The sequence below is a fragment of the Protopterus annectens genome, chromosome 7.part0, assembly GCF_019279795.1.
Source record: "Protopterus annectens isolate FY-2018-M chromosome 7.part0, PAN1.0, whole genome shotgun sequence".
NCBI classification, from domain to species: domain Eukaryota; kingdom Metazoa; phylum Chordata; order Ceratodontiformes; family Protopteridae; genus Protopterus; species Protopterus annectens.
In genome coordinates, this window is record NC_056739.1 from 719,744,348 (window position 1) to 719,757,215 (window position 12,868).

The following is a 12,868-nucleotide window of genomic DNA, read 5'->3' on the forward strand; positions in this document are numbered from 1 at the left end:
GCAGCCTGTCGGGCGCTAGGATCCGCCACATAACACAAGCACTCAGGTCACTCCAAGGCAAGTACAAATATGACTCAGTCATTGTCCATGCTGGTGTGAATGACCTGAGACGTACCTCCCTGGACTACATGAAAAGAGACATAAAGGAGCTCTCTGAGCATGTAGCCCAGGCCGGTATGACCCTGACCTTGAGTAGCATCTTACCCTCACCAAGAATGATGCCACAGTATGAAGACAAGATGATCAATTTCAACAATTGGCTTAAGTACTGGTGTCATTCAAAGGGTATCCAATGCCTGTCAGCTTGGGATGATATGCTCGACAAGCCACGATGCTTCGCTAGGGACAGCTTGCAACTGTCACCCCTGGGCTTTCGGATATTGGAAAAGGCTCTTGCTACCCCCATAGTGCCTTTTTTAGGCAAGGGTCAAAAGACAAACCCACCTCCATAGGTATCACAAGGGATAAGAAACTAAGAGTAATGCTACTCAATGCCAGCAGTCTAAACCTCAAGATGCACGCACTCTAAACTCTCCTTAGCATGGAGAACATCGATATCTGTGCAGTAACAGAAACCTGGTTCAGGGCTCCCGAGAGCACCCCAGCACTACCAGGTTATACCTCATACCATGCTTTTCGGCCCCAAAACTTGGACCGAACCACAAAAGGAGGGGGAGTATCGATATTCATCAAAGATACCCACACCTCCACGTTGGTGGCAAAGCACGAAGCATCAGAGACTATCCATGTGCAACTAACAGTGGGTAAAACTGCCTTCCAGTTTATAGCCTGCTACAGACCACCCTCCCAAACCCAGGAACCCCACTCGGCCTTCCTGAGAACACTGGAAAATATGAAGGTCTCTCCAAACACTATTATATTGGGCGACTTCAACTACCCAAACATAGACTGGGAGCATTACACTAGCTCTAACACCCTAGCCCAAAGGTTCCTAGAATTTATAAACTCAAATGCTATGGAACAACTTGTTACCACTCCCACAAGAGGGGAAAACATACTGGACCTGATCATCACCAACATGGGGACTCTATGCTCCAGACCAGAAGTGTATCCCTCACTGGTAAGATCAGACCATAAACTAATCTCACTGGATATCCACATCCTGATCCCACCCCCTGCCCAGAAAACCACAGTGAAAAACTTCTCTAAAGCAAATTTCACACTCCTCAAAACTGAGGTGGAATCCTTCAAAGCCCCTGGGCCTGTGGAAAATACGGCCCAGACTGCAGAATCCCTTATAAACGCATTCTATGAACACCTTCAGGAATGCATGGATCATGCGATCCCAAATAAAACCAAGACCCAATCCTCCAAAGGCAGACATACTGTCTGGTGGACCCCAGCCATAAACAAACTATACAATAGAAGGAGGAAGCTACTAAATGATAGAGCAAAATCCCAAAAAGGGAAGGCATCACTGATCAGTATTAGCAAAAAACTACGGGCACACATAAAATTGTCTAAGGCCAGCTTCGAGAGAAAAATTGCACAGGACACTAAGGATAATCACAAGGCTTTCTTTAGTTATGTTAGGAACCTGGGTGGTAATTCCCAGATATGCTCAGAATTAGTCCAAAATAACAAAAAATACACCGAACCCACAGACATTGCCAACATCCTAACTGACAGGTTCAGCGCAAACTTCTCCCCCCCTCCCCACCAAAAGGGCAAATATCTATCCCAGCAGAGTGCTGCCCCCCTGACATCTCAGATGCTCAGGTAAGAGCCACCCTCTCCAAAGTAAAAAACACAGCATCAATGGGACCAGACGGTGTCCCGGGCTGTGTCCTACATGAACTCCAAGAAGAGCTAAACCCAAACATAAAACTTCTTTTCAATCTCAGCCTTACTACAGGATATGTGCCCAAAGTGTGGCGTACAGCAACAGTGGTCCCTCTCCATAAAGGTGGTGCCTCAATGGATCCTGGAAACTATCGCCCCATAAGCCTGACTAGCTTGGTCTGCAAAGCTATGGAAAGGATCATCATGGACCTCATAAATAAAGATATTGGGAACCTACAAACACTGGATCCTACCCAGTTTGGCTTTGTTAAGGGCAGATCCTGCCTCTTAAACCTGGTTGATTTCTTTGAAACAGTCACCAAGGCCATTGACGAGGGGAAGGTGGTCCATACAGCCTACCTGGACCTCGCAAAAGCCTTCGATACAATACCCCACTCGGGCATTATAGATAAGCTCACCAGCTTAAATATAAACCCCTATGTCACTAGATGGATTGCAAATTGGCTCAAGGACAGAACCCACATGGTTAGAATTGCTGGAGCCATGTCAGACTACAAACCAGTTACAAGTGGTGTCCCACAAGGCTCAGTCCTGGGACCTCTCTTGTTCGGTATATATTTCTCAGAGGTACAGGCCAACACGGAAGGACTGTGGCTGACCAAGTTCGCAGATGACTGCAAACTGGGTGCCATAATCGACTCTCCAGCTGACACAAGCATCCTCCAAAAGGGCCTCATAGAAACAGACAACTGGTGCCAGAGCCATGGCCTCAAGCTAAATGCCAAAAGTGTATAGTCATCCCTTTGGCAAAAACAAAGTGCACACAAATTACCACATAGGTGGTAATCCATTAAGTACAGAAGAAGTAATTAGGGACCTGGGGACCCAAGTTGATAGCAATCTCTCATTTGACAACCACGTGGCCAAAGTGGTTAGAAAAACATTTTATATAGCCCACCTAATCATGAAGGGATTCACATCTAGATCAGGGGACGTCATCGTGCCTCTTTACTCATCCCTCATCAGGCCCATAATTGAGTACAATGCCCCTTTTGGGATGTACCTTACCAGACACCTGCAACAACTGGAAAGACCCCAAAAGTAACTCACCAAGAGGATCAAAGGGCTCAAACAGATGCCATATGCTGCCCGGTTAAAGAAACTCCAGCTCTACTCAGTGGCATACCGCCTGTTCAGAGACAATCTGTACCTGATGTATAAAGCCATGTCCAACCCGGAATTAATGTACATGCTGCACCTCAGAAAATCCAAATCCCATCGAGCTATGCGCTCGAGAGACTTGAACCTCAGCACTGAAATAAATAGGACATGCTGGAGGGACAGATTCATAACCCAGAGGCTCCCTTCACTCTGGAATAAAATCCCAGTCCAGGTTAGACAGAGTCCCTCATTGACTCTCTTCAAGAGGAATCTTGATGAGTGTAAGGGAGATCATAGGTTTACCCCGGGTATCACTTCTGTGTCACTGTTAGACAGAGGCACAGTATACTAACCTCGAAAAAGGGCATAGCAAAATAAATTTAAAATGGGTGGCGAAAGCCAAACACATTCTGGCTAGGCTTATAAATGCCATAGGGCAGATAGCCTAGTATGAACCTATGAACCTATAAACCTATGAACTAATGTAGGAAGAAGCATTACTAGTGATAATTTGTGAAGTGGTTGAGTCCCTCAAGCTTTATATGTCCTTTGAAAGTGACAGAATCTGATGTTAACTCATGTTTGAAAGTTTAATGAAGTTGGTGGATGGGATGGGGAATTCAATTTGTGTCACTTGCACTGTATCAGCTAAAGTTAGTCTTGGTTTTCAGCCACTTTTACCCGTTTTTACGGTGAATGCTTGTATCGCTTTGAACATGGGTGGTATGGGTTAGAAAAATAGGGACTGGCCTTAGCTAATGATATGCAACCTGTTATATTTCAGGTGACATGTCAGTGTATAGTAGCTGAAAATGAGTTGTCTGAGTGGGTATTAGTATATACAGAGCAACAGCTTATCCATGTAAAGTGTGTATGCATATAATGGTGTCATTTTTTCCAATGGTTCTCTCTCGTCTATGAGTCCTGGTGATTGAGAAAAGGTGATGTGAAAGTTGGGTGATCCATTTTCCGGTAATGAAATCTTTGCTGTCATGAACCTTGCTGGAGAGAACCGTCCAAGTGACGATGGAAATGGTATTTGACATGGATGCCAGAATTACCAGGCTGACAGCAAAGGTGGGTATCACAGGTGATTTTACAGCATGCAAGAAGTAAGGATTAAGTCATACATAAGTGTTTTATCTGTAACCTAACAGTATGTGTTATTGATGTTCATTTACAGGTGATGTGAATGTGGAGAGCTCAACTGAAGAAATATAACCTGAATGAAGTGAAAGTATCGGAAGAGTACTCATGGTAAATATTGCACAAAGGAAATATTACAGCCAAGGTAAGTGTGATTAAGTTAATAACAATAGCCCTTGAAGCAAAGATGACAGCTCATAAGCGAGTTTGAAAGGTAGACAATGCTCATACTTGTTAGTGAAAGGAACTGTCATGATAGCGTGTTATACATGATTGTTTTCTTTATGGTGAAGGAATTATGTTGGAGCAAGAGTGGCATTGGTTCTAGGTTGCCATATTCAAAGTGGTTATAGTGCGAAGATAAAATGTATAGTGATAACAGCATTCAGGAATACCAGCTGGAACAGGTTTCAGCTCACTGCACATTGCTGGACATGAACACTGCAGAGGCATGATGTACCAAGGATGATGGACATTGAGACTGTGACCCATGAGAGGGATGGTTGTTGAAACTGTGTCTGTTGCATGATGCACTTGCAAAGGAGAGGGAATGGGAGGGTTCAATGGCAGTCAGTTGATTACATTCTGTGGTGGTATAATAGAAACACTTAACAGTTGCAATGGTCATTGTCTGGTGACTTGACGTGCTTGACACACAGCTATGTTAGATGTTGTAAGGGAAGGGAAACTGAAAGGTTATGGTCTGCTGCCTTGAAAGCATGGCAGTGTGACACTATTATGAATGTTAGATGTGCAATTGGAAGGGAAGCACAATGATCGGTGGACGGACTGCTTGTAACATTAAAATGAGAGGCAGTGGTAGGTCAATGCTACTAATTAGTGGATGTGGAGTTGATGAATTACTACGTGTTATAGCATGCACATAGTTAATTTAATTGGAAATCTTGTATCCTTATTTTGGTGCACTGAATTTGATAAGGCCATGCACAGGGATAAAGGCAAAAATCATACTAAACAAAGCCATTATATGTATAAAGTATGTACTGTAAACCAAAAATACATTGAGCTTATGTAACTAGCAGGAACCAATTTCCATAGACACTCTTGCACAGTCACTGAGAAGACATTCATTGTTAGACATGAGCCTGATTAGCAAGTGGGTGGTGACATGGCACAGGAATCACAGTGTTCAAAATCCTGTGTTGCAGTTATGCCCTCCTAACAGCGTTTATAGTCCAAGCCTTTGTACAGTGTGCTCCCTGTCACCTGTGCAGATGATGATAGCTGGTAACCTTGACACACTGTAACTTGTGTGAACATGTACTAATGTCTGATGCACAGTGTGAGACAGCGTAACATTATGCAGCAGCCTTTGTGTAGTGTGCATCCTGTCACCTGTGCAGATGATGATAGCTGGTTACCTTGACACACTGCAACTTGTGTGAACATGTACTAATGTCTGATGCACAGTGTGAGATAGCGTAACATTATACAGCAGTCACCAATTTGATGGCAAAGGGGTTTGTGTGATGTGATACATGTATTTTATGTATTTTAGGTATCCTTAAGTAATTTGTAGGGCCTACACACAAAGGGGAGAACACTATGACATGTGCTTTTGGATCTCAGGTGGCAATATTTAGGAGAACTTGGAGTAAGATGTGCAATATTGCCAAAAGGGCACACAGCACTGCCTGGTACAGTGACTTGTAATAACGTAGACAGGAAAATTATGGAGTCAGAATTGTCAGTATGTACTCATGACACTGACAGTAGTATTACTCCGGTGTGCTTTACTGCCTGACTTGACAAGTTTAGTTAGTACAACTGCAAATTGGATGCTGCAATCCTTATTTTAGTGAAAGGTGTAAACCCTCTTACGTGATGTTGTCTGTGAACTGCACATCTCTTGTGTTGTTTTAAAGATACTGAAGTCAAATTAGTAATGTGAAAAATATGAATAACTGTTTGGCTGAGTAGAGTCTACTGCCAATTAACAGCTCGATATATGACCAGTGTAGCAGTAAGATTTGAAATATGCACAAAGAAAGGCAGGGAGGGCCTCAAAGTAAATTTACTAATATGGATAAAGGACTAAAGGATTGCTAAATAGTTTCAGCTGAATTAGAGATGATCATATTAAGCTCCCAAAATACCTCAGTTATCTGCATTATGCAAGTGATACATACATGCACAAAATAATTAGTAGCCCGCCACCAAAACAAAATTTCACCGCATGGAGTATAGAAAACAGTGAGTTTTTGGTACATGCTTTTACTGTGCCAGCATCATAGACACAGGTTTGCAGTCTACTGTTTTACAGTCCTTCAAAATGTGTGGAAATTATGCAAATGTCATGGAAAATGCAGAAACAACATGTCACTAGGCTGATGTTCCACAAAGAGATTGTGAAACAAACATAAGTTAACATAATAATGTCTTGTAGAAATAAGGAGGAAATAAAAAGTGTACACAATGAAATAATCAAAAGTTATCCTCAACTGTTTTATGAAATTTAATTTGAAATTGTTTACATAAATCTTTCTTCTGCTGTCTAACAAATGATTCTGCAGGCAGAGGGGAAGACATTTGAAATGGCACTCCCTTCCTTTCAATTCTGAGCTGTCAGTTGCAGTGACAGTTTTCACACCTCCGCAGTAGTGTGGGAGGAGGGGACTGTCAGTTCATGCAGTACTACAAAAGAACACTTAGAACAAAGGCATCTAATTTAACTACAACTCTGTCTGCTGCTAGATAACTTCAAAGTATACTGTAAAGTAAGCTCTGATCTAAACATAAATGAGGGTGATTAGCAACAGAAAAGAAGCAGGCCTAACACAGAAGGAATACAAACTGACAATGAGTCACAAAGTTCCCATTATATGTCAGTGACATGGGAATTCACAGTTACTTCCTTATGTCTGGCATGAGTCACAAAAAGGAGATTTGAAATGCTTTATGGGAAAGAGAAAGGCTTGAAGGAGAAGAAGATCACGTTGATATAGCAAGCCCCATCGGTAGCCATGTTGTGGTAAACTAGCTAAAATTACTAATAAAACACTTAAGAGTCAATTTTAGGTGTTAAAATAGGTCTGGAAACAAAGACAGACTGAAAAATACATATTTTTAGTTCTAGGGTGGAGTTTTCCTTTAATTAAGTTTCCAAAGTGCAACCTGGCACCAAGAGCATATAGGGAATATGCACTGCTGTCATACTTAAGGGTCTCTGACTTCCACACAAAAATTAGACTGAACACTCTCCAATTATACAACCACACTGTTCTCTTTGTGAACCAATCTCTCCTAGCAGCCATGTTTCCATAGTAACTGCCTTTCACACAAAGTATTCAAAACAGACATGTGTCTTAGAGTAGTACTGCCACCACTATGGACTCAGAGACAACCAATTACCTGACTATTCATATTTCACAAATTAATATCTCCTTCGCTAATAGTTGTCCGAAGCAGTCTCAAAGGCACGCAATCCACATTATGCTAACCAAGATTGTAAATAATGGTTACTTTCATTTAAACACCAGTGTGTAAATATGCTTACAATAAATAAATACTAGCCACAAGTGCGTAAAGGCAAATAAATGACTTTTAATTAAATAATAATGAAAGTAGCCCAAATGTGGATTAAAATGTACGTAAATTTTCACACAAGGAAAATTGAAAGAAAATGCAATAAACACAGATAGGATACAGGCTAGCTTGCTATTGTCCCTCAAATTAAATAACTAGTTCTCTCAGACAGGATAACTGCACAGGTAAGCATCATTCACAGCAACTGCTACTGATACATCAGACACTAACCGTGCCTTCACCGCTGATTAATATAATTATGATTGTGTCAAAAAAAGCTGGTACTACAATATGGGTGCAAGCAGATCCTCCAGTTATAGAGGTGGTAAAAGCTTGCATATAAGATATTCTATGAAATGGAAGCTAGTATAACTGACTATAGATTCAACTATAATTGAGTACATATGAGTAAATGTTCACCTAAGATGCAGTGCTTAGATAAACAGTGTGATGATAATGAGTAGGCACTTAGTTTAGGTAGTTATGTATCTATTTGACATGGATGCAGGTTATTGGAATTTGTTTCGGTATTTTGTAGTTGTGGTTTGAAATGCTGAAAATTGTTAAAGGTAGATTTTTCAATTCCTTTGTCATTTCTGTTATTCTTATACAGATGCAAACTGACAGTTTTATTTGAATATTTTGTTATTAATTAGATGCAATATGTGGAATTTAATAAATTAGATTTAAATGAAAATACCACTCTAAGTCATCACTGGACACTGATTATAAAAAAGCATCTTTAATATGTCAGCAGGATAAAACATATTAAGCATGAACTGTCATTATATCAACTGACTTTCTCAGCAGTCTGCCACACTTTAGGGATTGGGCTAAATAGACATTAGTGGTACATGTACTTGAACATAGGTCTTGAAACTAATTATGTGGTTACACGGACACTGGAAAATATTCAGACTGGTTGTTCTATATCTCAGTGGAAATCCCTCTGTGGATACCTCTACAGACACATCTCACGGATATCTCGCTGTGGACAGCTCTCTCTGGATATATCTGTATGGATAAAATCCCTTTATCCCTTACAGTCACTAGGTCACTCATTGCTCATCCTTAACAGATGCTCCCATTTTTTTTCTCATTACTTTGTCATCCAAATTTTTCACAAAAATGGTCTTGGGTGCTCAAGTTTTCTCAAAGCAGTTGTTTCATGTTGATTCTCACGCGAGGTCTGCTAAATTACCCCTTTATCCCCTTCCTTCAAATCAGAAAGGATCTGGTTTAATATTTTACAATAGAACTTTTGTTTTAACTGATTACAATTCAGGCTGTCTTGAACCTGACCTTGATTCAATATGCAAAACTGTAGTACACACATTAATTGTCCTTTGCAATCTGCAGTCTATTAACAGAACAAGTGATGTTACCAACTGACAACCACTGTTACTGCTTTGCAACTTTGTCATAAACTGATGTACAGTTTGCATAGTTCTATAAAATCACTACTTGTCTGTGCATAGCTTTGAATAAGTTTATCACAATGCCATTAGATGAATTTAAATACAATATGTACACTATATGCAATTTGGTTTCAATACTGATATGCATATTGTGATTCTACAAACGGTGTATAGTTGTATCATTATTACTTAAAGCAATGAATTGTAAAAATTCCACGAAAAATGAAGACAACCCTGGATTGTAAAAGCAGCTGCATGTATAGACATTCATAAGGAATATCTTATTTTATTCTGAATACTTTAAGTAGTACATCTTTCATAGTGGATAAGTACATTTCAACTTGTGGGAATGATATTAGTAAAGGGACTGTTGCTTCTTTGGCCAAGTTAAAAGGAAGCCTAAACAAAAGTGTATTGTCATGGTTACACAGAGTAAGAAGTTTGTCTAATCTTTAGTTTATTAGCCATGTAACATTAGCATCACTTATTTACTAGTTTAAAGGTCAGATCATTTTAAAAGCAAAGAGGCACTAGCATTAAATAGTAATCACTTGGCTTTAGCGGGTCTATATCACTTCAGCAAAAATTCAGTTCAGCGAATGGCATTTTCTGTTCACTTACATCGAGTATGCTGTTCGACGAACTGTTCATACTGAGATCGAGGTACAGTGAAGATCAAGACATTTGCCCTTTCCCCACTCTAGTGCAATCTCACAGTTGGTATATATAATTAGGGGATGGCTGTTGGGGGGGGGCAACCCACACAAGAGCAGATTTAGATGAACAGCATTTCCAATGAAATGATGTTCACTTAGCTGTCACTTTGCTGAAGTGATATACACCCAGTGGTGTTCTAGGTAGTCAGCAAATTTTAATTTAATTTATTTGAACTAATGAAGTATTCTGAACAGAGTTTAAAGCAGTAATAAGTAGGGCAAATGATAGAGGAGGAAGGACATTTCATTCCACTGATTTTCTGCTGTCTGTTGTCAATTAGCATGTCTCTTTCTAAAGAGAGTTGTGCAGAGTTTTAATTTCACTACCTGATTTTAGTAACACAATATCAGAAGCACAGCCTATGCATTTTAAGTTAATGAGATCCTGGATGACGGTAGAGGTGGGAAAACCAGGGTAAAGCAGACAATAGCACTTGCAGGACTTCAATGGCAAACGGAATTGATATGTTATCTTTTTTCAAGAAACTACCTTGAAAGGCCTATGTTAGCTACACTTTGAATCATATGATCGCTGCCTCAGAAAATTAAGTGGCATGTTCTTTAATTATAATGTGATGGTCAATCATTTCAAAAGTGTTCCTTTGAACCTACTGTAGTAAGAATCTTTGTGTTCAACATCTTTGTATCATGTATAGGAAGGGTTAAAATGTGAAATTGCATTGCGTGCAAAGAAGCAAGTTAAAATAAGCTGTTTTTCTTGTAAAGAATTTGCTGACCAAAGAGGAATGCACAGATGTTACCTTGGTCCAGGCACAAGCTTATCTTGTGACTGACCTCTGACCATCTAAGGCTCCAGTATGTGAATTTATAGCCTTGACTGAAATTCCTTGTCTAGTAACCAGCTACTGTGTACGTGCAGAGAAGGGTATAAAAACCCATGTGAAGTGTACAGAAATTAGACTGCTGACATACCATGTACTTTGTAGCATGTCTCCATGCATGTAAAATAAACCTTTTTGCTTATTTTTATCTGCGTGATTCTTCCAGTATATGTTAAGAGTATTAAAATCTTTTGACATTTCTGGCACCCAAGAACGTGGGGCCACCTCTTCACGATACGAATCACTTAAGAGGGACTGAAAAACCTGTACAGGAGGGGAGAACGAATCTCGGGCTCCCTTGAACGGAAAGACCCCCGACAAAGAAGTCGTAAGTAGAGGCCAGTCACTCTTAGATTCAATCCGTGAGACTGTGACGAACGGGGCGGAAGATCCGCAGTAAGGTAAGCTTTTACATTTATAAAAGTACTTTTTTTTTTAAGGGACTAGTCATAAAGGAATTTCTTTTGTTTAAATTTTACAAAAGACCGGCAGAGATCTCAGGAAAAGGAAACAGTTTTTCTTTTAAATAAGAAAAATGGGAATAGGAAGCAGTTGTTGTGCTAGTAAGGGCTGCTTAAATAAAAGGACTGAAGATGAGGAATATATGTTTAAATTACATCCAAAAAAAAAAAAAAAAAAACTTAAAATACATAAAAAAATGAAAGACAAATTATGGATTTAGTGGTAACTTAAATAGATCAGAATGTCAAAATTTGGTGAGAGATCTGCGTAGGGACGCAGGAGGCAAAGTTAAAAATCAAGTAAAGGTGGGATTCCCTCAAGCACAGAAATGGTTAAAAGAAGCTAATAAGAGGCATAGGGAACAATTTTCGAATAAGGAAAGTGGTGGCTCGAGTGCAAAAGGTGCATTTTTTGTCCATAAAGAAGATGACGAGACATCTGTTGTCTGTCGAAACCGACAGCCCCACCCTTGTATCCAGAAGTCCCTAAAGAAATGGTCGGTCCACCCCAGTATCAGGAAAAAGAAGCAGAAAATCAAGAAAAGGTGTCCTCCATAGTTTTACAGGAGGCAGAGAAGCAGGGAAAAATACCCTCCGTAGTTTTACAAAAACAAGCAGAGGAGACTCTGGAACTACGTAACCGTAGCATAGACAAATCAGAGTAAAAACAAAAAGAAGCTAAAGTACATACCCTGTCCACAGACTCATATCCCCTTACATGCAGAAAAATATCTTGAGAAAAAAGAAAAGAAAACAGGCTCAAACCTTTACGGTGAGCGCAGATGGAACACTTATGTTAATATAAGCTCCGTCCAACAGAGGTAGAGGAAGGGGACGGGGTAGAGGCAGAGGGAGAGGGAATGTAGGACATTTTGAAGATTACGAAGGCAGACAAAAGAGGGGGGAATGTTTTAAATGCAGTAAGAAGGGGCATTTTGCAAGAGATTTCCAGAATCCCGGGAAATCCGCTGCTGCTCCAGATCATAGTTCAGCATGACTATATGATGGCAGCACGGACGAACCGGACCCAGGTGCTGAGGTCGACTGGCAAGAGTCAGTAATACAGAATGAGGATGATTTTGATAACTGATTTTTCAGAAAAAGGTGAATATCAGGTTGTTAGCCTGACAGCTCTAGCTACGACTATGCAGTTAGAAGTGCAACCGGTAATCATATTACAGGTTGAAGGGAGGGACGTAGAATTTCTATGTGACTCAGGGGTTTCTAGGACCTTATTGAAACACACTGCAGTGCCGTCCAATGTGACTACTGATGACTATGTATTAGTCAAAGCGGCCGACGGCCGCATTTATAAGGAACCTTTGTCTAAACCTTTATGGTTTACGGATCCTGAAAGTAATCAAACTATTAGATTTTGGGTGATTGTCTTCCGGATTTGCCCTGTCAACCTATTAGGAACGGATTTGATGCATGTTTTTGGGATAGCAGCGGTACCAACTACATTAGGAATCTTGGCTAAGCGTATGGAAATTCAGGGTGAAATGTTGCAGGTAGGGCAAGGGGATTTACATTACTGGTATAGTAATGATCTTATTGAAACAGGACCACAATGCGTGGCCAATGAGTTAACTAACCTAGCTTTGAGCAAATATAATATGGCTATTCAGTTACCAGAGGCTGCCAAACAACTACACTGTACAATGTATTACAGGGAAAATGTGGGACCTGATCCCAAGTATGAGGAACAATTTTTTAAACACAAGGTGACCAGGATCCTATTACAAAATCTTTATTGGGACAGAACAGGGAACTCCGCAGTTACTTGTAGCCTCACAAGGGACATGCAACAGCTT